Consider the following 27,088-nt stretch of genomic DNA (forward strand, 5'->3'; position numbering starts at 1 on the left):
GTGTAAAATTTAAAGCTATAGGCTTGCTATACACCAGTGGCTCTGGATGCTTGCTTGGCTTACTAAGGGTGAAAAGGAATTATTTACATATTTAGTCGCAGTGCATTGTGGGTAACCACAAATGTTCACTTATAGCTGAATTATTGCATATTTTCTTCTGTTTTAGGAAGGCAAATTACACCAAGCTTTGATTTTTTTAGTAGAAGGTCTTTTTGGTCCCTTTTATCCACCTATACATTCCGAGTGGTTTGGGTCACCCTGAGCTGCTTGGTTACTCTGTTGTACTGGTCCAAGCCCTATCTCATACAGCTGTATCAATCCTTGCCATGTACTGATGAGGACCAAAAGTCTGAAACAGGCTGTCTACATGTTGGTTTGATATAACTGTGTAAAATTTAAAGCTATGTGCTTGCTATACACCAGTGGCTCTGGATGCTTGCTTGGCTTACCAAGGGGGAAAAGGGGTAATTTGCATATTTAGTAGCAGTGCATTGTGGGTAACCACAAATGTTTACTTATAGCTGAATTATTGCAGATTTTCTTCTGCTTTAAAAAGGCAAATTACACCAATACAGTGTGCGGCATTGCAGGAAGTGACGACAGTGGAACGCACGATGGAACACGGAAGAGCTGAGTCATCCCCGCCCGCTGCCTCTTACTAATAGTGGCGGCTGCTACTGTGCTTAAGCAGGAGGGGGAGCGCACATGGGGGACCAAGGTAAGGGTTCCTGCTGAGCTTAAGCTGGAGGGGGAGTGCACATGGGGACCCAGGTGAGGGGGGTTCCTGCTGAGCTTAAGCTGGAGGTAGAGCACACATGAGGGACCCAGTTGAGGGGGTTCCAACCCCCCTCCCTGCCGTTGTGCCCAATACCCCCTTCCTGCCCTCTACCCTCTTATGTGGCGTATGCTACGCCGCGGGACGGCTAGTTCTGCTATATTAATATTGTCTATTAGGACTTTGAGACAGGATAGAGGTATGTTTGGGCAGGACAATTTGTGCCCTATAAATTTAGTTTCTGATAACGTTTTCCAGGCACTAATAGTGGCCTTAATAGTAGGATAGTTGGGAATTTGCGTGTTACTTTGGATGCAATTAGCTATCAATACATCTTTGGGGTGGTGGTTCAGTATGTTGCTTTCAAGTGTGGCCCAAAGGGGCCTATCCTTATCCATCCACCAAGCCTTAGAGATCTCTAGGTTGCAAGCTATATATAAGGATTTGAAACAAGGTAGTCCAAAACCTCCAGAGTGTTTTGGAATTATTAAATTTTTAACGAGCTAGTCTGTGTTTCCTTTCTTTGCCCCATATATATTCTAGAGTGATTTTATTGAGGTCTGCAAAAAAATTCTTACGGATTGGGATTGTGACAGTCCGAAATATATATGTTATTTCAGGTAAGGTAAACATTTTTTAATGCTGCTAGTCTACCTACCCATGATAGTTGATGTTTGGCGTAATCTTGGAGTTCAGTCTTAACTGTCTGCAGTAAGGGGGTGAAATTTAGCTTGAATAATTTATTTGCTGAGGCTGACAATTTAATGCCTAGATATTGGATTGAGTCCTTTGCCCATGGAAAGGTATATTGTGCTTTAAGTATTTTCTGCACCTCGAAGGGAATATTAGACCCTAGTATATATGACTTAGACCCGTTAATTTTATAATATGATACCCCAGAGAAGGCCTCAAGATCCTTCATGAGGTATTTCATGGAGTTTAGGGGATCAGTGATAGCCAGGATGGTGTCGTCTGCAAATAGGCCTATTTTGTGAGTTTGATCATGGCACTGTATTCCTTTGATTAAAGGATTTTCTCATATTTTTTGAGCCATAGTCTCCATGATGAGTGTGAATATGAGAGGGGATAAGGGGCACCCCTGACGGGTGCCATTGGTGATTGTGAATATTTTAGATTGAAAGCCAGACGACACCACCCTGGCTGTGGGGGATGTGTAGAGGGCCATAATACCAGTCTGTATATTTCCTGTTAAGCCGGACCTGTGTAAGATGCTTCTCAAGAATGTCCAGTTTACCCGGTCGAATGCCTTCTCCGCATCCAAGGATAGGAACAGAGAAGGCATCCGACCGAGCTCAGTGAACCTTAAGAGGTCTATAAATCTCCTAGTGCCATCGCCTGACTGCCTGCCCTTCATAAAGCCAACCTGATCTAAGTTGATTAGTTTAGGAAGAACCATTAATAGTCTTGAGGCTAATATCTTAGCGTACAATTTCAAATCTCCGTTCAGGAAAGAGATCGGCCTGTAGTTGGAAGGGCTACTTAGGTCTTTTCCAGGTTTGGGTAAAATGGATATTGTGGCTGATAGGTATTCCTGCGGTATTGTACCAGATTGCAGAAATATATTGTATAAAGTTTGGAGCTTAGGGGCTAATATATCAGAAAAAGTCTTGAGGTATTCCCCCCTAAAGTCGTCAGGGCCCGGCGCTTTGTTTGATTTTATAGATTTGATGCCATGGAAGATTTCAGAGAGAGAGATGGGTTTATTAAGGTGTTCTAAGTCCTCTGTTGAGATGTGAGGTAAATTTATAGTATCCAGGAATTTAGTGATAGATTGGGGGGTAGGTTGGGTGGTGTTCGGATCTTGTTTGGTGTTATAAAGGGCGCTATAGTAATCGCTAAATGCGTTAACTATGTCTCTGGGTTTGAACAGTTTTACCTTGGTAGTGGGGTGAATTAACATTTTAATGTTGGTTTTGGCTTGTCTACTTTTGATAATATTAGCTAATTTTTTGCTGGCTTTGTTACCTTGGGAGTAATGATTGGTTTTATATTTTTTGAGGAGGAACTCATATTCATTTTGTAAAAGTAGCCTAAGCTCCTGCCTTAGCTGGAAGAGGGTGTTAGATGTTTGTTGGGAGAATGTGCGCTTCAGGGTAGTTTCACATTTATGTATTTCTGTTGATAATGCTTCCATTTTTGCTTTTTGGTCCTTTTTTTTGTTTGCCCCTAGTTTTATTAGATAGCCTCTTATTTGCGCCTTATGGGCTGCCCAAATCGTAGCCATTCCAACTTCACCATTCTCGTTTATTTCAAAAAATTCTTTTAAAACATTAATTATATTCTCTTTGTTGGTGTTAGAAGCTAATAATGTTGTATTGAGCCTCCATGCAGGTCTATCCGGCGATGGACCCGAAAAACTCAAGGTCAGTGAAACGGGAGCATGGTCCGACCATGTTATTTGATGTATCTTAACATCTTTAACCTTCTGTAGTGTATGTTTATCTAATAGAAATAGATCAATTCTGGACCATGACTTATGAACCCGCGAATAGAACGTGAAGTCTCTTTCGGATGCATTCATCACTCTCCATGCGTCATAAAGTTGTTCCTTATGTAGAGTTCCTTGTAGGGAGGGCACTGAGTCTCGGTTAGGGTGTGTTGAGTCCAGTTTAGGATCAGTGCATATGTTCATATCACCCCCAATTATAATGGAGCCTTTACCTGAGTGTTTAATTTTTTTGATTTTAGCTTTAAGGAATGACAGTTGTTTTGTATTGGGTGCGTACACATTTGCAATGGTGTATAATTGGTTGTTGATTTTGCAAGTCACCAAGATGAATCTCCCCTGTGGATCCCTTACTTCTTCCAAGATTGTTAAAGCCAGATTCTGATGGAAGGCTATAAGCAGACCTCTTTTCTTCTTACAAAAATTATTGAAAAGGATGGTAGGAAACTCCTGCAGTTTACAATAGTGCTGTGTTGAATCTAGAAGGTGTGTCTCCTGTAGTATCAGAACGTCAGGGTGGAGCTGTTGTATCTCCTTTTTGAATGAGAACCTTTTTATAGGGGAGTTCAGTCCATTTACATTAAGTGATATAAAGCTGAGAGACATGTTTCTTTCAGATTTGTGATGTGTGTGATACCTGTTGTATGACCAGGTTTAGGAGGTGAACCTCTCTGGGTGTCAGGAGGTGTCGAGAGAGAGATAAGCAGTAGACGTTTCTTGTAAGGCGCTTGAAAAACACAGTCTTAGGATGAAACAAAAATTATATTCACCTGGGTGGAAGAAGGTGACAATATCTCGGGGATTGGAGTATTGCTTATGGTAAGTAGCAACACTCAGGATACAGTGCAGCAATAGGACAACTAGGTGTCTGGTAGTGGGATACCTGATCCAGCTTTCAGTTGTTAGATCTCCTTCCCTGGAAGATTTTTCTAGAGGAGGAAGTAACAATGGCATGTATAGGAGGTTCTTCCAGCTTGAGCTTCCAGCTTTTTATCAGCTTATGACCTCCTTCTGTGTCGACAATTACATGTGTTGAACCTGCTCAGGTGATCAGCAGCTTTAAGGGGTAGCCCCATTTGTATTTTATCTGGTGATTTCTTAAAGTAGCCGTGATCTGTTGTAGTGATCTCCGAAATTTTAGGGTGGCCGCTGAGAAATCCGGAAAGATCTGGATGTTCTTGTAGGTTTCTGGCATTGTATTAGACTTTTGTAGGGCGAGTAGGATGGCCTCTTTCACAAAGTAGAAAGCAAAGCGCACGATCACATCTCTTGGAGTCGCTGATGGTAGATGCTTTGGTTTTGGGATTCTGTGTGCCCTTTCAATAATAACATCTCGCTCCGGAATAGATGGTATTAGTGATCTGGTTAGTTTCAGGATGTAAGGCTTGATTTGGTCATCTGGTACTGTCTCTGGTATGCCTCTTAGCTTCAAATTTTGTCTTCTGTCCGTCTTCCATATCTATCATTTTTAGTTTTATCTGGTCCATATCGTCTGAGTTATGGTCCAGCGTGTCCACTATTTCATTGTGTTCTTGTGTTAAAGCGCATAGCCTGTCCTCCTTCATGGCGACTCTCTCTCCTAGTACATTTACTGAAGATTGTACTGATTTGGAAAGAGAAGCAAAGTCAGCGGAGAGAGATTGCTGCAGCAATAAGAGCATGGTTTTTAGGCTGTCTGGTGTTAATGTTTGATCAGAGGTATTGATATCAGCAAGCGTTAGGTCAGCTCTGGTGTCTGCAGGGACAGACAGTGTTGTTTGGCCTACCTGAGGCAGCTTCTGGTTCGTATCAGCCAGCCTAGGTCTGGACTTTGCAGGGCTGCCACTCTGCGGTGATTCGGATGCTGAAGAAGTGCACTCTGCTTCTGCATCCAGCTCTGCCGCTTGTGTACAGGTGCCAGAGTCCTTTGGAGCTGTGTGCGTACCTCGGGCGCTCGTGCCAGCGCCATCTTGGAGGCCTTCATCAGAGCGTGGAGGAAAGTAGTCTGTAAGTTTCTGGGGTCTGGCGCTACCCATTTTGCGTTTGCGGGTAGCGTCTGTGTCCATCCACTGTTCCCCGTCCATGGATGTAGGTTCTGCCGAGATTTGGAGTTGCGGTGTGCCGTTTCGTGAGGCTGGATCGCGGAGCTCTCCTTTCAGTCAGCCGTCCTCAAGCGCTGCCAGGCCACGCCCCCGTTTACCTATTAACTTAAAGGGAAGGGTGGCAATCCTTAAATCGGGTTTGCTTCGGCAAACTGCTCTATCCACTCCAAACAATTCCCCTATTAGTTAAACATGTGGATATTCAAAAGCTGGAGAAATCATTCACACGCTTTCTATGGAAGGGAAAGAAGGCGAGGATTGCTCTGTCCAAATTAAAACTTCCTAAAGACAAGGGTGGATTGGGACTGCCAGATATACGCCGTTACAACCTAGCCTGCTTGTTCAGACATGTGAGAGATTGGGTCCGCCAGACGAGCGTCTTCTCTAATTTTAGGTTAGAGAGTGCCTATGTAGAGCCATGGTCACTGACTGCTGCACTTCACACTCCATATAAGTCTCTACCAGCGAGACTGAAGTGCAGTAGACTAATTCGGGATACATGGGTTACCTGGAAGGAAACACGCAAATTGTTCCAGGTCCCTATGCACGTATCCAAATATATGCCTTTTTGGGGACATCCTGGTTTTAGGGCCAGCATGGCACATAGTGGTTTTAGTGATTGGGAGGAGATGGGTATAACTAAGTTGGGAAACATTCTAGTACTGGACAAACATAGGTGGTTATCTTTTAGGGAAATCCGAGATCAGTTTGGTATACCCCACTCTCATTTCCTATTCTACGCTCAGTTGCGTTCATATATCACCTCCCAGACGCGGGATATGTCCAAAGTATATTCCATAAATGATTTTGATCTTTTCTTTTCACCCACAATCCAAAAACTATCTTTAGCGGATATCCAGAAAAAATTAGAATTTAGAACATTGAGTGGAGCAAGCGAGGTATACCAAAAGATCTGGTCAAAATATATAAATGATCCTCTGATCGGACATAAGGTAATGGAGGGGAATAATGTGTTTAGATATATAATGATCAGTGAATCCTGCAGAGAATCACACTATAAGATGATAAATAAGGCAAAATATGCCTTCAATCTGAAATATACAACTCCCCCTTCTTAGTATTCTCCAGTATGTCCTAAATGTGGAGAACCAGGGGCGGATATGTTCCATTGCATCTGGACCTGTGCTCCCATTTCTTGGTTCTGGATGAAAGTCCAAAGGTATATCAAGGACGTCTGCAATATTGACTGGACACTCACCCCTCAACTTTTTCTATTTCACTACAAGGAAGATCCAGCTAATACAGGGGTACCTTCTCAACCTCCCCCCAAGGGAACCAACAAATTGGCTCACTTAATTTTGGCTGCAGCAAGAAAAACGATTTACCATAAATTAATTTATTCCAGTCCCCCCAAGTTGTGGGACCTAAAAGAGGAATTAATGCACATTTTCAACCTGGCCAAACTGGAGACGCTACAACATAAGGAGAAATTCACAAAATCTTTATTCAACACATGGAAACAGTTTATTCTTTATTCATACTCAGATGCCGAGATCCACAAAATGATGGAACACTTTCAATATACCTCTTGGTATGCAGTTCTCGACTTGCAGGACAAACTTGGCAGGTTAAAGGTTCCGGGTCGCTAGTTTTGTTCTTGGTATATGTAGGGGAGCATGCTACCAACTAGTAATACCCCGTAATAAGGCCTCAGATACAGTGTTTTCCAGTTGAAGCAGGCACACCATCCATCAAGTTTTCCGGGGTGCTTGGTGAAGTGGCATAGGCAATGCCACACTCCAAATCAGTCCACAAATCTCACCAGCACACCACCAGTCAAAGCACACCGTTTATTGTGCCAGTTTCCACAGTTTTCCAACAATTGTTTCGGGGGCCTCGCAGGGTCCCCCTTTCTCAAGGCATGTGGTTACACTGCACATACAAAACAATCCCTCTATATACATTTCTAATCCCCAATACCCCACCTAGAAAACGTGACCTCATAACGACATATTAATTAGCATAGATAAACACCGTCCTATTTCACATGCTGTAAAAGATCACAATACAATTTGTTTCAAATAAACATTGCTGGATGCACAATATGCAATCCTGCATCAAGACCTACCGTCATGAGATGTGCCCAGATCGCCCTTGGTGTATTTCAAAGTTGCTTAGAGAATTTTGAATTTCCATGCCTTCCCCTCCGTCCGTTAAAGAGACTCCGTAACAAAAATTGCATCCTGTTTTTTATCATCCTACAAGTTCCAAAAGCTATTCTAATGTGTTCTGGCTTACTGCAGCACTTTGTACTATCACAGTCTCTGTAATAAATCAACTTATCTCTCTCTTGTCAGACTTGTCAGCCTGTGTCTGGAAGGCTGCCAAGTTCTTCAGTGTTGTGGTTCTGCTATGAACTCCCCCTTCCAGGCCAATCTATGCACACTGCCTGTGTGTTATTTAGATTAGAGCAGCTTCTCTCTTCTCTTTTACAAGCTGGATAAATCGTCCTCTGAGCTGGCTGAGCTTTCACATAGTGAGGAATTACAGACAAGGGCAAAGCTGTTTGCAGGAAGAAAAGAGCAGCCTGAAACTTCAGTGCATGAGAGATGCAGGGGGAAAGAAACACACAAATGATCTCTTGAGATTCAAAAGGAAGGCTGTATACAGCCTGCTTGTGTATGGATGTATTTTCTATGTGTGGACATACTGTACATCAACCTACTTCCTGTTTTGGTGGCCATTTTGTTTGTTTATAAACAAACTTTTTAAAACTGTTTTTAACCACTTTTAATGCGGCGGGGAGCTGCGAAATTGTGACAGAATGTAATAGGAGATGTCCCCTAACGCACTGGTATGTTTACTTTTGTGTGATTTTAACAATACAGATTCTCTTTAACCTGTACACGTCGTCTCCTTCGGGTGGAGTTTCCATCATCAAACCCGAGTGCTTACGAGTCTGTGGGCGTTCCCACAGTGTCGCCCCACAATTCCCTGCCAAAGTGTCGTCATGGGGCGTGGTAGCACGGAATCCGTGTCTCAAGCCCCCATGCGCGTCACCGCTGTCCAGCCCCATCATCCCCTAACTTTGCGCATTGATGGGATGACGAGATGCGGAATCCGCATCCTAAACCCATCAGCGCTGTTGCGGTGCGCCAATCACGGGTCATGGATGAGGTGGGCGGGTGACTCCACCCCAGCCCCGCCTCCGTCCATCGTTAGGCCGCTCATTTGGGTGTCACTTAGTTACATCAATGTGGTGTGTCCACGTGATGTAAACAAACCCCATGTAAGTGTAACTGCTGCATCTTGAACGATGCAGCCTAGCTATACACGTTGTAGTGACTGCCCACAGGACTAGTCAAACTTCTGGTGGAAAGGCATGGGGACAAAGAGATTATAATACAAATTTAATTTATTACTCACCACTGGCGATCTCGGAGCATCTCACAACACTGACTTCTTTGACTGAAGAACACACGTGGACACACCACGTGGACACACCACGTTGATGTAACTAAGTGACACCCAAATGAGCGGCCTAACGATGGACGGAGGCGGGGCTGGGGTGGAGTCACCCGCCCACCTCATCCATGACCCGTGATTGGCGCACCGCAACAGCGCTGATGGGTTTAGGATGCGGATTCCGCATCTCGTCATCCCATCAATGCGCAAAGTTAGGGGATGATGGGGCTGGACAGCGGTGACGCGCATGGGGGCTGGAGACACGGATTCCGTGCTACCACGCCCCATGACGACACTTTGGCAGGGAATTGTGGGGCGACACTGTGGGAACGCCCACAGACTCGTAAGCACTCGGGTTTGATGATGGAAACTCCACCCGAAGGAGACGACGTGTACAGGTTAACGGACGGAGGGGAAGGCATGGAAATTCAAAATTCTCTAAGCAACTTTGAAATACACCGAGGGCGATCTGGGCACATCTCATGACGGTAGGTCTTGATGCAGGATTGCATATTGTGCATCCAGCAATGTTTATTTGAAACAAATTGTATTGTGATCTTTTACAGCATGTGAAATAGGACGGTGTTTATCTATGCTAATTAATATGATGTCGTTATGAGGTCACGTTTTCTAGGTGGGGTATTGGGGATTAGAAATGTATATAGAGGGATTGTTTTGTATGTGCAGTGTAACCACATGCCTTGAGAAAGGGGGACCCTGCGAGGCCCCCGAAACAATTGTTGGAAAACTGTGGAAACTGGCACAATAAACGGTGTGCTTTGACTGGTGGTGTGCTGGTGAGATTTGTGGACCGTAATAAGGCCTGTCTGAAATCCTAGTTTATTTTCTTTGCTCTGGATATATTGTGGTGGACCTTGGTAAAATTGCTTTACTTCAGTCTGTGACTTAAGGGAGGGCGGCCTCTTGGTGACAGCAGGGGGGGGGGGGGGTGGAGGGGAGGGATAGGTTTGGTGGGAGGTTAGTAGGGTGGGAGAGCTTGAGGGTTTATGTACATATATTTACCACTGTATGGGCCTACGGCCAACAACCTGTAATGCTTTGTATGGGTTAAATAAAAAACAAAATGTTTAAAAAAAAAGAAAAAAAAAAAGAAAAAATTGTACTATGTATGGGCACCACAAGTTTGTCAGCTCTCAGGTTCCTGGCATCAAAAATGTGTGAATAGAAGCAGTTTATCCACCAAGGAAATCTGATTGGCTGTCTGTGGCCCCGCCTCTTTAGTGAATTTGAACCCAATGACCGACTTTAGCACGTTTGAAGCCTCTGCCATTAACAGTGTAAGATTGGCAGCAGTTTAAATATTCCCCTTGAAAATCAATATGTGAATTTTAATTGGCTGTTGTAGGCTCCACCTACTTTCCTGACTCTTAATCTCAGTTACCCAGTGACCAACTGTGCTGGTTGAGAACCCTGTGATTAACAGTGTAAGCATGGCTGCAGTTTACATTTTCCGATTTAAAATAAATGGCTGAAATTTGATTGGCTGTTTTATGCTGTGCCCACTTTTCCTGGATTTGTAACCTCGGTCACCAATTGACCAACTGTGCCAAGTGTGGGGACTCTGGCTTGATTACTGTGAGAATGGCGGCCTTTTACAGTTTTTTCATTGACATAAATGGGTGAAATCTGATTTGCTGTTTGTAGCTCCGCCCAGGTGTGCAGGGGGGCCGCGAGACCCCCAGAACCTATCATCCCAGGTCGTAAGGGATCTGTATACCAAGTTTCATTCAAATTGGTCAAGGCATTTTCGAGTGATCGCGGCACATACATACACACACATACATCCGATTTTATATACTGTATATAGATTAGGGTCTCCTTAGTGTAGGCTCCACTAAAAACGCAGTGTCAGACATTTTTTTCTCTGATCACTGCAAAAACACAATACAACAGCTGCGGCTTGATAAACATCAGTTTTGATTTGTTTTTATCAAAATTGAGCGACCTCAGCTTTTTTACTTCACAAGCACTCCTTTTTGCTAGGTAGGTGTGCTCTTTTTCCTGGGTAGTCTCAGAGGATTACCCCCTAAACTTAGCAGTCTAACATGGCAAGAAAGGGGTATTCCACTGAAGAGGCCAACAGGATTCTGACCCAGTCGGATGAGAGCGACTGGGACGCCTCATCTGACGAATCATCCGGGTCACAATATGAACCTGTAGATAGCAGTGGCACTCTGACTGCTAGCTCTGACTAGGAGGTTGAGGTCCTGTAGGATTATTCAAGATGGCGGATGACCAATCGTATGATTATGAAAGTCGTTTATATATATATATATATATATATATATATATATATATATATATATATATATATGAACAAAGATTGTTGTATTTTCCTTCCCTTAGGTACAGAAGACAAAGACTTTTGATGTATGATTATTATGGTTTTATGTAGTTGTATTGATTAGTAATGTATATGATTTTCCTTTAGCATTAAAGGGACTCCGAGCAGTGCCTGTGAGTATGCCTTTAAAGGAATAGTATCAAAGAAATCATTAGTGTGCTAACAATAGTAATGGTGTACAAAGGAGGATCCGCAAACCAGGATAGGTTGAGGTAAAAGGGCTAGAAAGTTTATTCAAAAAGGACTCAGCATATATTTTTGTCATATAATGCTTTTTACATCCCAGGTACCTGCACATCAGGTTACCCTGAATTAACTGACTGCGTCGGGACAGAGGAACAGTCCACATTCATAGGGGATGCAGCTGATGTAAAATCTGAGCGCCACAGTGTATATCCTGGCTCCGCCCCCTCTCCCAACACGCAGTTAGGTTTGAGGAAGGAGAGGCAACCTCTCTCGCTCCTATGATGCAGACCACCCCTCCTCAATGCAAGTTTTAATTGAGGTGGCCGCTGCAGAAATTGCTATTGTGCCCGGCAATAGTATGTAAGAGGAGGGAGAGCTATCTCCCTTCTCTCGCTCCTGCCCTGTATCTTCTGTGCACGCACTGAGTCTGCCCCGTCATTGTGTGCTGTGGTTGATATGCAAAAGCAAACTAATGCAAAGGAGGGTAGAGGTGTCCCACTCTGCAGCGCATCATCTGTACTAAAACATGTTCAAATTGCTCTGCAGAATGGAATGTTTCTGCTCCCCTTTGCCTAGTTTGCCATTGCATAGCAACCGCATACCAACAATGACGCACTGGACACAGTGTGTTCAGAGTAATTTATGACAGGAGCGAGATAAGAGGGAGAAGCTCTCAGCTACTGTTACAGCCTATTGACGGGCATATTAGCAGAAATACACAAGACAGGAGTGCGAGAAGGGGAGAGAAGCTCTCAGCTCTTGTTACATCGTATCGCATATGAGTAAATTCTACTGCGGCCACATAAGTTACAATGTGTGTGTGTGTGTGGAGTGGGGGGAAGCTTTAACACATTTTTACCCTCAGCGCCGGCACCTACAAAAGTGGACTATTCCTCTGTCCGCTGCTGTCTATAGGAAACTGCAAAACAGGTTTCTTGACAAAAAAAAGCATTAAATGACGAAAATATATGTAGAGTCCTTTATTTACAATTCTTTTACATCCTTTACCAATGTTGCCACAAAAATACATTCTTCGATACAGTTCCTTTAAGCATACCCACAACTAATTACATCCTCACACCTACCAGCATGATATTTGTAATGATATCCCCCTGGGTTCCTTATATTTCATTGCATTGTGCTGAATCGAGCTGCCGACACTGGGGAAAGTGCCGTCCTGTGTAATACAATGCTGGACTCCAAAAAGTGCAGAAACTATGGAAAGATGCATATCATTTTGAAGCTCTCTTTCTCCTCTTTCCAGTGATATATAAACCACCTCCCTACGTCTTTTAGTTTTCGCTATTTTCACGATCGAAATTGCCAGTCACGATTTCGATCACAAAAATAGCGAAAACTAAAAGGTATAGGGTGGCGGTTTGTATATCATTGAAAAAAGAGCTTCAAAATGATATGCATCTTTCCATAGTTTCTGCACTGCTCAGAGTCCCTTTAAAGGGAACCAGAGATGAAGCACCCTCATGTATTTTACCATATATATCAGTGGGAACATTAGAGAAAACACCTACCCTGCTCTCCATTTCATCCTCACTGCTAAAAGTGTCTGTTATCAGCTGTGATAAGAATCTCCGACTGAGCATTCAATCTGGCTTTGCTCAGGAATCATTTTAGCTGAGTTATTATAGCAGAGCCACAAGGGGGCAGGCTTGGGCTTGAAAAGACACCAGAGAAGATAGACTCAGCTATAATCTTTCCGTAGCAAAGCTAGACTGAGTGCTCAGTTGGGGATTCTTATCAGAGGTGATAACAGTCAGATTAAACAGAGAACAATGAAACAAAGAGCAGATTAGGTGTTTATTGTCATGTTCCCACTGATTTATAAGGTAGAATACAAGAGGGTGCTTCATCTCTGGTTCCCTTTAAGAAGTGAATATCCTATGTAATCTATATATATATAAAATCGTGTGTGTGTGTGTGTGTGTGTGTGTGTGTGTGTGTGTGTGTGTGTGTGTGTGTGTGTGTGTGTGTGTGTGTGTGTGTGTGTGTGTGTGTGTGTGTGTGTGTGTGTGTGTGTGTGTGTGTGTGTGTGTGTGTGTGTGTGTGTGTGTGTGTGTGTGTGTGTGTGTGTGTGTGTGTGTGTGTGTGTGTGTGTGTGTGTGTGTGTGTGTGTGTGTGTGTGTGTGTGTGTGTGTGTGTGTGTGTGTGTGTGTGCCGCGATCACGCAAAAACGGTTTGACCGATTTGACCGAAACTTGGTACACAGATCCCTTATTACCTGGGATGATATGTTCTGGGGGTCTCGCGGCCCCCCTGCACATGTGGGCGGAGCTACAAACAGCTAATCAGATTCCACCCATTCAAGTCAATGGAAAAAATGTAAAAGGCTGCCATTCTCACAGTAATCAAGCCACAGTCCCCACACTTGGCACAGTTGGTCACTTGGTGACCGAGGTTACAAATCCAGGAAAAGTGGGCGGAGCATAAAACAGCCAATCAAATTTCAGCCATTCATTTTAAATGGGAAAATGTAAACTGCAGCCATTCTTACACTGTTAATCGCAGGGTTCTCAAACTTGGCACACTTGGTCACTGGGTGAATGAGATTAAGATTCAAGAAAATGGGTGGAGCCTACAACAGCCAATCAAAATTCACCTATTGATTTTCTAGGGGAATATTTAAACTGCTGCTATTCTTACACTTTTAATGGCAGAGACTTCAAACTTGCTACAGTCAGTCAGTGGGTGACTGGGGTCCATATTCACTAAAGGGGCGGGGCCAAATACAGCCAATCAGATTTCCTTGGTGGATAAACTGCTTCAAATCACACATTTTTGATGCCAGGAACCTGAAAACTCACACACTTGGTCATTGGGTGACTGTGTGTCAAGGTTACAAAAAGTGGGCGGAGCTAATACCAAATTTCACTGGAAAATATAAACTGCAAACATTCTTACACTGTTAATAGCAGGGTTCTCAAACTTTGCACAGTTGGTCATTGGGTGACAGATTAGGATTTTGGAAGGTGGGTGGAGCCTACAACAGCCAATAAAAATTCACCTTTTGATTTTCAAAGGGAATGTTTCATCTGCTACCATTCTCTTATACTGGTAATAGCAGATGCCTCAAACCTGGTACAGTTGGTCACTGGGTGATTAGGGTTCAAATTCAGGAAGGGGGCGGAGCCACAAACAGCCAGATTTGTTTTGTTTTCAATGGGTATATACAAAGTATTGATACCAAGAACCCAAAACTGATAAACTTGATGATTGAGTGACTATATGTCAAAGTTAGAAAAAGTGGGCGGTGCCAACAACTACATATTTTACATTGCAGGGTTCCCAAACTTTACACAATTGGCCACTGGATGACTGGGATGAATATTCAGAAATGTGGGTGGAGCCTACAACAGCCAATCAAAATGTACCTATTGATTTTCAAGGGGAATATTCACATTGCTACCATTCTTACACTGTTAGTGGCAGAGGCCTCAAACCTGATACAGTCAGTCATTGGGTGACTGGGGTCCAAATTCACTAAAGGGGTGGAGCCACAAACAGCCAATCAGATTTGTTAGATTGATTTCAGTCATTCTGTTATTGGCAGGGTTCTCAAACGTGACACAGTTGGCCACTGGGTGACTGGGACTAATATTCAGAAAAGTGGGTGGAGCCTACAGCAGCCAATCAAAATTCACCTTTTGATTTTCAAGGGGAATATTTACATTGCTGCCATTCATGCACTCTTAATGGCAGAGGCCTAGCATCTGCTACAGTCAGTCACTGGGAGACTGGGGTTTAAATTCTGAAGGTAGCGGGCCAAAAACAGCCAATCAGATTTGTTTAATTTCAATGGTAAAATGCAACTTTTTGATGCCAAAGACCCCAAAGCTCATAAACTTGGTCATTAACTGACTGTATGTCAAGATTAGAAATAGTGGGCGGAGCCAAAAACAACTAACTTTTTACATGGGGAAATGTAAACTGCAGCTTTTCTTACACTGTTAATGGCAAGGTTCTCAAACTTCACACAGTTGGTCACTGGGTGACTAGGATTAATATTTGGAAAAGTAGGTGGAGCCTACAAGAGCCAATCAAAATTCACCTATTGATTTTCAAGGGGAATATTGAAACTGCAGCCATTCTCACACTGTTAATGGCAGAGGCCTCAAACCTGCTACAGTCGGGCGTTAAGTGTTTGGGGTTCAAATTCAGTAAAGGGGCGGAGCCAAAAACAGCCAGATTTATTTGCTGGATAAACTGCTTCCATTAGCACAATTTTGATGCCAGGAACCCAAAAGCTCACAAACTTGGTCATTGAGTAGTGACTGTGTGTCAAGGTTACAAAAAGTGGGTGGAGTTAAAAACAGAATTTTCTGGGAAATTGTAAACTGCAGCCCTTCTTCACTGTTAATGGCAGGGTTCTCAAACTTAGCATAGCTGGTTACTGGGTGACTGGGATTAACCACTTCGGGACCACAGTCTTTTCGCCCCTTAAGGACCAGAGCCTTTTTCTCCATTCAGACCACTGCAGCTTTCACGGTTTATTGCTCGGTCATACAACCTACCACCTAAATGAATTTTACCTCCTTTTCTTGTCACTAATGCAGCTTTCTTTTGATGCTATTTGATTGCTGCTGCGAGTTTTACTTTTTATTATATTCATCAAAAAAGACATGAATTTTGTCAAAAAAATGACTTTTTTAACTTTCTGTGCTGACATTTTTCAAATAAAGTAAAATTTCCTATACATTTGAGCGCGAAAGTTATTCTGCTACATGTCTTTGATAAAAAAAAAAACATTCAGTGTATATTTATTGGATTGGGTAAAAGTTATAGCGTTTACAAACTATGGTGCCAAAAGTGAATTTTCCCATTTTCAAGCATCTCTGACTTTTCTGCGCACCTGTCATGTTTCATGAGGGGCTAAAATTCCAGGATAGTACAAATACCCCCCAAATGACCCCATTTTGGAAAGAAGACATCCCAAAGTATTCAGTGAGAGGCATGGTGAGTTCATAGAAGATTTTATTTTTTGTCACAAGTTAGCGGAAAATGACAGTTTGTGACAAAAAAAAAAAAAAAAAAAAAGTTTCCATTTCTTCTAACTTGCGACAAAAAAAAATGAAATCTGCCACGGACTCACTATGCTCCTCTCTGAATACCTTGAAGTGTCTACTTTCCAGAATGGGGTCATTTGTGGGGTGTGTTTACTGTCCTGGCATTTGGGGGGTGCCTAATTGTAAGCACCCCTGTAAAGCCTAAAGATGCTCATTGGACTTTGGGCCCCTTAGCGCAGTTAGGCCGCAAAAAAGTGCCACACATGTGGTATTGCCGTACTCAGGAAAAGTAGTATAATGTGTTTTGGGGTGTATTTTTACACATACACATGCTGGGTGGGAGAAATATCTCCGTAAATGACAATTTTTTTATTTTTTTTACACACAATTGTCTATTTATAGAGATATTTCTCCCACTCAGCATGGGTATGTGGAAAAATACACCCCAAAACACATTATACTACTTCTCCTGAGTACGGCGATACCACATGTGTGGCACTTTTTTGCACCCTAACTGCGCTAAGGGGCCCAAAGTCCAATGAGTACCTTTAGGATTTCACAGGTCATTTTGAGAAATTTCGTTTCAAGACTACTCCTCACGGTTTAGGGCCCCTAAAATGCCAGGACAGTATAGGAACCCCACAAATTACCCCATTTTAGAAAGAAGACACCCCAAGGTATTCCGTTAGATGTATGGTGAGTTCATAGAAGATTTTTTTTTTTTGTCACAAGTTAGCGGAAATTGATTTTAATTGTTTTTTTTCACAAAGTGTCATTTTCCGCTAACTTGTGACAAAAAATAAAATCTTCTATGAACTCGCCATTCTCCTAACGGAATACCTTGGGGTGTCTTCTTTCTAAAATGGAGTCATTTGTGGGGTTCCTATACTGCCCTGGCATTTTAGGGGCCCTAAACCGTGAGGAGTAGTCTTGAAACCAAATGTGGCAAAATGACCTGTGAAATCCTAAAGGTACTCATTGGACTTTGGGCCCCTTAGCGCACTTAGGGTGCAAAAAAGTGCCACACATGTGGTACCGCCGTACTCAGGAGAAGTAGTATAATGTGTTTTGGGGTGTATTTTTACACATACCCATGCTGGGTGGGAGAAATATCTCTGTAAATGACAATTATTTGATTTTTTTTACACACAATTGTCCATTCACAGAGAGATTTCTCCCACCCAGCATGGGTATGTATAAAAATACACCCCAAAACACATTATACTACTTCTTCTGAGTACGGCGATACCACATGTGTGACACTTTTTTGCAACCTAGGTGCGCTAAGGGGCCTAACGTCCTATTCACAGGTCATTTTGAGGCATTTGGATTCTAGACTACTCCTCACGGTTTAGGGCCCCTAAAATGCCAGGGCAGTATAGGAACCCCACAAGTGACCCCATTTTAGAAAGAAGACACCCCAAGGTATTCTGTTAGGAGTATGGTGAGTTCATAGAAGATTTTTTTTTTGTCACAAGTTAGCGGAAAATGACACTTTGTGAAAAAAAAAACAATACATATCAATTTCCGCTAACTTGTGACAAAAAATAAAATCTTCTATGAACTCATCATACACCTAAAAGAATACCTTGGGGTGTCTTCTTTCTAAAATGGGGTCACTTGTGGGGTTCCTATACTGCCCTGGCATTTTAGGGGCCCTAAACCGTGAGGAGTAGTCTTGAACCCAAATGTCTCAAAATGACCTGTGAAATCCTAAAGGTACTCATTGGACTTTGGGCCCCTTAGCACAGTTAGGCTGCAAAAAAGTGTCACACATGTGGTATCGCCGTACTCAGAAGAAGTAGTATAATGTGTTTTGTGGTGTATTTTTACATATAACCATGCTGGGTGGGAGAAATATCTCTGTAAATGACACATTTTTTTATTTGTTTTACACACAATTGTCCATTTACAGAGAGATTTCTCCCACCCAGCATGGGTATGTGTAAAAATACACCACAAAACACATTATACTACTTCTCCTGAGTATGGCGATACCACATGTGTGACACTTTTTTGCAGCCTAGGTGCGCTAAGGGGCCCAACGTCCTATTCACAGGTCATTTTGAGGCATTTGTTTTCTAGACTACTCCTCACGGTTTAGGGTCCCTAAAATGCCAGGGCAGTATAGGAACCCCACAAGTGACCCCATTTTAGAAAGAAGACACCCCAAGGTATTCCGTTAGGGGTATGGTGAGTTCATAGAAGATTTTATTTTTTCTCACAAGTTAGTGAAAAATGACACTTTGTGAAAAAAACAATAACAATCCAATTTCCGCTAACTTTTGACAAAAAATAAAATATTCTATGAACTCATCATACACCTAACAGAATACCTTGGGGTGTCTTCTTTCTAAAATGGGGTCACTTGTGGGGTTCCTATACTGCCCTGGCATTTTACGGGCCCAAAACTGTGAGTAGTCTGGAAACCAAATTTCTCAAAATGACTGTTCAGGGGTATAAGCATCTGCAAATTTTGATGACAGGTGGTCTATGAGGGGGCAAATTTTGTGGAAACGGTCATAAGCAGGGTGGCCTCTTAGATGACAGGATGTATTGGGCCTGATCTGATGGATAGGAGTGCTAGGGGGGTGACAGGAGGTGATTGATGGGTGTCTCAGGGGGCGGTTAGAGGGGAAAATAGATGCAATCAATGCACTGGGGAGGTGATCGGAAGGGGGTCTGAGGGGGATCTGAGGGTTTGGCCGAGTGATCAGGAGCCCACACGGGGCAAATTAGGGCCTGATCTGATGGGTAGGTGTGCTAGGGGGTGACAGGAGGTGATTGATGGGTGTCTCAAGGTGTGATTAGAGGGGGGAAATAGATGCAAGCAATGCACTGGCGAGGTGATCAGGGCTGGGGTCTGAGGGCGTTCTGAGGTGTGGGCGGGTGATTGGGTGCCCGCAAGGGGCAGATTAGGGTCTAATCTGATGGGTAACAGTGACAGGTGGTGATAGGGGGTGATTGATGGGTAATTAGTGGGTGTTTAGAGGAGAGAATAGATGTAAACAATGGATTTGGGAGGTGATCTGATGTCGGATCTGCGGGCGATCTATTGGTGTGGGTGGGTGATCAGATTGCCCGCAAGGGGCAGGTTAGGGGCTGATTGATGGGTGGCAGTGACAGGGGGTGATTGATGGGTGGCAGTGACAGGGGGTGATTGATGGGTGATTGACAGGTAATCAGTGGGTTATTACAGGGGAGAACAGATGTAAATATTGCACGGGCGAATTGATAAGGGGGGGGGGTCTGAGGGCAATCTGAGCGTGTGGGCAGGTGATTGGGTGCCCGCAAGGGGCAGATTAGGGTCTAATCTGATGGGTAACAGTGACAGGTGGTGATAGGGGGTGATTGATGGGTAATTAGTGGGTGTTTAGAGGAGAGAATAGATGTAAACAATGGATTTGGGAGGTGATCTGATGTCGGATCTGCGGGCGATCTATTGGTGTGGGGGGGTGATCAGATTGCCCGCAAGGGGCAGATCAGGGGCTGATTGATGGGTGGCAGTGACAGGGGGTGATTGACGGGTGATTGACAGGTGATTGACAGGTGATTGACAGGTGATTGACAGGTGATCAGGGGGGATAGATGCATACAGTACACGGGGGGGGGGTCTGGGGGGGGGTCTGGGGAGAATCTGAGGGGTGGGGGGGTGATCAGGAGGGAGTAGGGGGCAGATTAGGGACTTAAAAAAAAAATAGCGTTGACAGATAGTGACAGGGAGTGATTGATGGGTGATTAGGGGGGTGACTGGGTGCAAACAGTGGTCTGGGGGGTGGGCAGGGGGGGGTCTGAGGGGTGCTGTGGGCGATCAGGGGGCAGGGGGGGGGGAAATCAGTGTGCTTGGGTGCAGACTAGGGTGGCTGCAGCCTGCCCTGGTGGTCCCTCGGACACTGGGACCACCAGGGCAGGAGGCAGCCAGTATAATAGGCTTTGTATACATTACAAAGCCTATTATACACTGTTGCAGCGGCGATCCGGATGCCAGTAACCCGCCGGCGCTTCCGAACGGCCGGCGGGTTACGGCGAACGGGGGGCGGAGCCAGTCCCCGGCGGCTGATCGCGTCACGAATGACGCGATCGCCGCATAGCCACTCCCGCAGCCGCCCCCGCCGATGGGCGTATTGCGGTCGTTTGGGACCGGTCTTTGCCGCCGCCCATCGGCTGGGGGCGGTCGTTAAGTGGTTAATATTCAGAAAAGTGGGTGGAGCCTAAAAATGCCAATCAAAAATCACATGTCACTTTTCAAGGAGAATATTAAAATTACTGCCATTCTTGCACTGTTAATGGCACAAGCCTCAAACCTGGTACAGTTGCTCATTGGGTCACTGAGGTTCAAATTCAGAAAAGGGACAGAACCACAAACAGTTAATCAGATTTGTTTCATTTCATGGGAAAATACAAATTATTGATGCCAAGGACCCCAAAACTCACAAACTTGGGCATTGAGTAGTGACTTTGTGTCCAGGTTACAAAAAGTGGGCGGAGCCAAAAACAAATTTCACTGGGAAAGTGAAACTGTAGCCATTCTTACACTGTTTATTTCAGGGTTTCCAATCTTTGCCCTGATGGTCACTGAGTGACTGAGATTAATATTCAGGGAAGTGGGTGGAGCCTATAATAGCCAATCAAAATTCACCTGTTGATTTTCAAGTGGAATATTTAAATTGCTGCCATTTTTACACTGTTAATAGCAGATGCCTCAAACCTGCTACAGTTGGTCATTGGGTGACTGGGGTTCAAATGCTGGAGAGGGGTGGAGCCACAAACAGCCTATCTGATTTGTTTAATTTCTATGGGAATATACAAATTATTGATGCCAAGGACCCCAAAGCTCACAAACTTGGTCATTGAGTGTTTGTGTGTTAGGGTTAGAAAGTGGGCGGAGCCAACACCAGTCAAATACATACACAGGCAACGCCGGGTCATCAGTGGCTGGAGACAAATACAAATTTCACTGGGAAAATGTAAACTGCAGCAATTCTGTTAATGGCAGGGTTTTTAAACGTTGCACAGTTGGTCACTGGGTTACTGGGATTAATATTCAGAAAAGTGGGTGGAGCCTACAAAAGTGAATCAAACTTCACCTATTGCTTTTCAAGGGGAATATTTAATTGCTACGATTCTTGCACTGTTAATGGCACAGGCCTCAAACCTGGTACAGTTGGTTATTGGGTGACTGGGGTTCAAATTCAGAAAAGGGGGTGGAGCCACACACAGCCAATTAGATTTGTTTCATTTCAATGCAAATTATTGGTGCCAAACAATGCACAGCTCACAAACTTGGTCAGTGAGTGATTGTGTGTTAGGGTTAGAAAAAGTAGGTGGAGCCAACACCAGCCTAATACATACCCGGGCAACGCCGGGCAATCAGCTAGTATAGCAATATAATGAATCAAGCATTTCACCCCAGGAAAGTTTCATAACACATAGGGCTCGATTCACAAAGCGGTGCTAACCCAGTTAGAGACTTTAGGCGTGATAACCATTGCACCATGATGGTGAAAAGCCAGTTTAGGCGTGCTAAGTTTAGGTGTGATAAGTTTAGGTGTGATAAGTTTAGGCATGCTAAGTTTAGATAAGTTTAGATCGCATGCAAAGTCCCGCACGCAAAGCAGCGCCATTAAACTCTATGTGAAGTGCACCAGACTTTGCTAGCGCAAAACTTTTGATCAGCTGTGCACTGCGGTGCTAACGCAGTTGGTGCTTAAACTTATCATGCCTAAACTTATCACACCTAAACTTATCATGCCTAAACTTATCACACCTAAACTCATCACACCTAAACTTATCATGCCTAAACTGAGTTTAGGCATGATAAAGGGCTTTTCACCAGCGTGCTAACTGTTAGCACCGCTTTGTGAATCAGGCCCCTAGTCTACTGACTTGGAGACCACAATCTGCCTAATATTTAACGCAGTTACCTTGCTTTGCCAAACAACAGAGGATTAAGAAACAATGAACAGAGACGTCTCAGTGGCAGATATATTTGCTGGGTAGTTCAATCTCTGTATACAATCTCTTATGCTGGGCATACACGGCACGTTTAAGGTCCGTACACACGCCGGACTTTAGGCAACGACGCCCGGCGGATCGCTCAGAAACAGCCGTATCAGTCTGACGACAGACTGTACACACGCCGGACTGTCGCTGGCACGCCCACCCAGCGGGAGGCAACGACAGACCCGTCGTTGCCTAAAGTCCGGCGTGTGTACGGACCTTTATGCACCGGAATTGAGCCGCTGGCTCGATGCCGGTGCGTCCCTGCTCGCCATTCTGTTAGAATGCATAAATAGATTATTTTCTGTAGAGAATGGTAATTATCTCTGGTGCATTGTCTTCTGGTTATCTCCTGCTGAGTATAACAATGCCTAATTGTTTGGTAGATAGATGGTTAGATAGATACATTTCCAACATGCTGAACTTTATCTATCTGGCAGGTAAATCTAGCAGAAAATTGTATGGTGTATTCCCAGCATAAAGCCCCATCTACACGATACGATTCTTTGTACAATTCGATTACAATTCTATTTATGATCTGATTAAATCCAACATGTCCGATCGGGAATCGATTTGATTCAATTCGATTTGCCATTGTTTTGCAATGGCAAATCGAATTGAATCGAATCACGATCGGACATGTCGGATTTAATCGGATTTAATTTGGACAACACACATCTGCACGCATGAATACTCTTATTAATTAAAAATGAGATATGTCTAAAATGTTATGGCTTTATATATTACCTCTGTTCCTTTAAAACTAGACATGTTATACTAGGCCAGTAATGATGGGAATAGACGGTGCGTTTCTGATGGTTCAATTGATAATTTCCGACGTGTCCGATCACGTGGCAGATCGATTCCGCGCTCGATCCCTGCGAGCGTACAATGGTTAAAAACTAACCGCTGATAAGGAAGTGCCCGCAGGGACGCGGCAGGAGTCGATCCGGCGGCTAATCAAGCCGCCGGGTCGACTCGTGTATTCCCAGCATTATATGTGACTTAAAGACTTAGACCTCTTGTGTATCTTACAAACAATCAGGTTTCAATAAGAATCTATATAAACCCGTTTTGTATATTAATATCAAAATAATTTGAATAAGTGTATCCAGAATGTTATGTAAAAGTATATAAACTTAAACCCTTTTATATACAATCATATTAATAGTTAGAAACATTAAAGACTCTGCTAAAATTTTATAAAGAGAAAGATCCATTGCAATTTAGGAGTTGTAAGGCAAATTTAAATAAAATAAACGCTACTTACCAGGGGCTTCCTCCAGCCCCAAGCTCCCAGGACCTCCCTCGCCGCATCTCTGCGTGTAGCCGTTTGCCGGAGCTCCGACCCGGTCCCCGGCGATGACGTCAGAGCGACCTGGGGTAGTTCTGCGCCTGCGCAGTCTGCTCCGGCCCACGTGGCGGTGATTGACAGCGCCGATCACGCAGGCGCAATACAGAGTGACCTCCAGGTCGCTCTGACGTCATCGCCGGGGACCGGGTCGGAGCTCCGGCAAACGGCTGCGCGCAGAGATGCGGCGAGGGAGGTCCTGGGAGCTTGGGGCTGGAGGAAGCCCCGGTAAGTAGCGTTTATTTTATTTAAATTTGCCTTACAACTCCTTTAAGGACTGCAGTCATAAAACCCTTTAATGACCAGACACTTTTTTTCCATTTAGACCACTGCAGCTTATTGCTCGGTCATACAACCTACTATCTAAATGAATTTTACCTCCTTTTCTTGTCCCTAATACAGCTTTCTTTTGGTGCTATTTGATTGGTGCTGTGATTTTTTAGTTTTTATTATATTCATCAAAAAAAGACATGAATTTTGTCAAAAAAATGATTTTTTTTTTTTACTTTCTGTGCTGACATTTTTCAAATAAAGTAAAATTTCTATATACATTTTTGTCCAAATGTATTGTACTACATGTCTTTGATAAAAAAAAAAATACAATAAGTGTATATTTATTGGTTTGGGTAAAAGTTATAGCGCTTACAAACTATGGTACAAAAAGTGAATTTTCCCATTTTGAAGCATCTCTGACTTTTCAGAGCACCTGTCATGTTTCATGAGGAGCTAGAATTCCAGGATAGTATAAATACCCCCCAAATGACCCCATTTTGGAAAGAAGACATCCCAAAGTATTCACTGAGAGGCATGGTGAGTTCATAGAAGATTTTATTTTTTGTCACAAGTTAGCGGAAAATGACACTTTGTGACAAAAAAAAAGTTTCCATTTCTGCTAACTTGTGACAAAAAAAAAAAATGAAATCTGCCACGGACTCACCATGCCCCTCTCTGAATACTTTGGGGTGTCTACTTTCCAAAATGGGGTCATTTGTGGGGTGTATTTACTGTCCTGGCATTTTGGGGTGTTCTAAATTGTAAGCAACCCTGTAAAGTCTAAAGGTGCTCATAGGACTTTGGGCCCCTTAGCGCCCCTAGGCTGCAAAAAAGTGTCACACGTGGTATCATACGGCGATACCACATGTGTGACACTTTTATGCAGCCTAGGTGCGCTAAGGGGCCCAATGTCCTATGAGTACCATTAGGATTTCACAGGTCATTTTGAGGCATTTGATTTCTAGAATACTCCTCACGGCATAGGTCCCCCTAAAATGCCAGGGCAATAGAGGAACCCCACAAGTGACCCCATTTTAGAAAGACGACACCCCAAGGTATTCCATTAGGAGTATGGTGATTTCATACAAGATTTTATTTTTTGTCACAAGTTAGCGGAAATTGATTTTTATTTTTTTTTTCACAAAGTGTCATTTTCCACTAACTTGTGACAAAAAAGGAAATCTTCTATGAACTCACCATACACTTAACCAAATACCTTGGGGTGTCTTCTTTCTAAAATGGGGTAACTTGTGGGGTTTCTATACTGCCCTGGCTTTTTAGGTCCCTAAACCGTGAGGAGTAGTCTAAAAACCAAATGCCTCAAAATGACCTGTGAAATCCTAAAGGTACTCATAGGACATTGGGCCCTTTAGCGCACCTAGGCTGCAAAAAAGTGTCACACATGTGGTACCGCCGTACTCAGGAGAAGTAGTATAATGTGTTTTTACACATACCCATGCTGGGTGGGAGAAATATCTCTGTAAATGACAATTTTTTTATTTTTTTACACACAATTGTCCATTTACAGAGATATTTCTCCCACCCAGCATGGGTATGTGTAAAAATACACCCCAAAACACATTATACTACTTCTCCTGAGTACGGCGATACCACATGTGTGACACTTTTTGCAGCCTAGGTGCGCTAAGGGGCCCAAAGTCCTATGAGTACCTTTAGGATTTCACAGGTGATTTTGAGGCATTTGGTTTCCAGACTACTCCTCACAGTTTAGGGCCCCTAAAATGCCAGGGCAGTTTAGGAACCCCACAAGTGACCCCATTTAGAAAGAAGACTCCCCAAAATATTCCATTAGGAGTATGGTAAGTTCATTAAAGATTTTATTTTTTGTCACAAGTTAGCGAAAATTGATTTGTATTGTTTTTTTTTTCACAAAGTGTAATTTTCCACTAACTTGTGACAAAAAATAAAATCTTCTATGAACTCATCATACACCTAACAGAATACCTTGGGGTGTCTTCTTTCTAAAATAGGGTCATTTGTGGGGTTCCTATACTGCCCTGGCATTTAAGGGGCCCAAAACCGTGAGGAGTAGTCTGGAAACCAAATGCCTCAAAAATGACTGTTCAGGGAGTATAAGCATCTGCAAATTTTGATGACAGGTGGTCTATGAGGGGCCAAATTTTGTGGAACCGGCCATAAGCAGGCCTCTTAGATGACAGGTTGTATTGGCACTGAAGTGCAGGAAGCACAGGATGTTCTCAAATCGTGACCTGGACATGGCAGCAGAGAACATGGGCATGTGATGTATTGGGTGCATAGACCAATAAGACCACAATACATTCTTTTTGACTAGACCCATGTTAAGGAGAGGGCCCCAAAAAATGTTATGTTCAGAAACTTGGAGTGGTTTCCACCAGAAAGGCTGGGCATTGTAGCTTCTTGGATTGGCGGTTGCGTATTGTGTGGCATAACGGTTGGTCTCAGCCACAATTAAGTCGTAGAGACCAGCAGTGATCAGAAAAAAAAAAATTCTGTCACTGCGGTGGGGTGGGTGAGGGTTTGGCTGGGTGATCTGAAGCCCGCTGGGGTCAGATTAGGGCCTGATCTGATGGATAGGAGTGCTAGGGGGTGACAGGTGGTGACAGGAGGTGATTGATGGGTGTCTCAGGGGGAGATTAGATGCAATCAATGCATTGGGGAGGTGATCGGAAGGGGCTCTGAGGGGGATCTGAGGGTTTGGCCGAGTGATCAGGAGCCCACAAGGGGCAAATTAGGGCCTGATCTGATGGGTAGGTGTGCTAGGGGTGGCAGTTGGTGACAGGAGGAGATTGATGGGTGTCTCAGGGTGTGATTAGAGGAATTCATTGGGGAGGTGATTAGGGGGGGGGGGGTCTGAGGGTGATCTGAGGGTGAGGGCGGGTGATTGGCTGCCCACAAGGGGCAGATGAGGGTCTGAGCTGATGGGTATGATGGGTAGCAGTGACAGGTGGTGACAGGGAGTGATTGATGGGTGATCAGTGGGTGATTAGAGGGGAGAACAGATGTAAACAATACACTTGGGAGGTGATCTGAGGTCGGGTCTGTGGGCGATCGGAGGGTGTGGGCAGGTGATCAGGTGCCAGCAAAGGGCAGGTTAGGGTCTGATCTGATGGGTGGCAGTGACATGTGGTGACAGGGGGTTATTG

At 43.8% G+C, this 27,088-nt stretch overlaps 1 protein-coding gene across 7 annotated transcripts in view; it reads right to left on the bottom strand.

The window, feature by feature from the left end:
- LOC137532296 (NACHT, LRR and PYD domains-containing protein 3-like) overlaps positions 1-27,088 on the bottom strand; it is a 784,203-nt gene that overhangs the window by 558,895 nt on the left and 198,220 nt on the right. The window lies entirely within an intron of this gene.

Source organism: Hyperolius riggenbachi, chromosome 1 (genome assembly GCF_040937935.1).
Source record: "Hyperolius riggenbachi isolate aHypRig1 chromosome 1, aHypRig1.pri, whole genome shotgun sequence".
NCBI lineage: Eukaryota > Metazoa > Chordata > Amphibia > Anura > Hyperoliidae > Hyperolius > Hyperolius riggenbachi.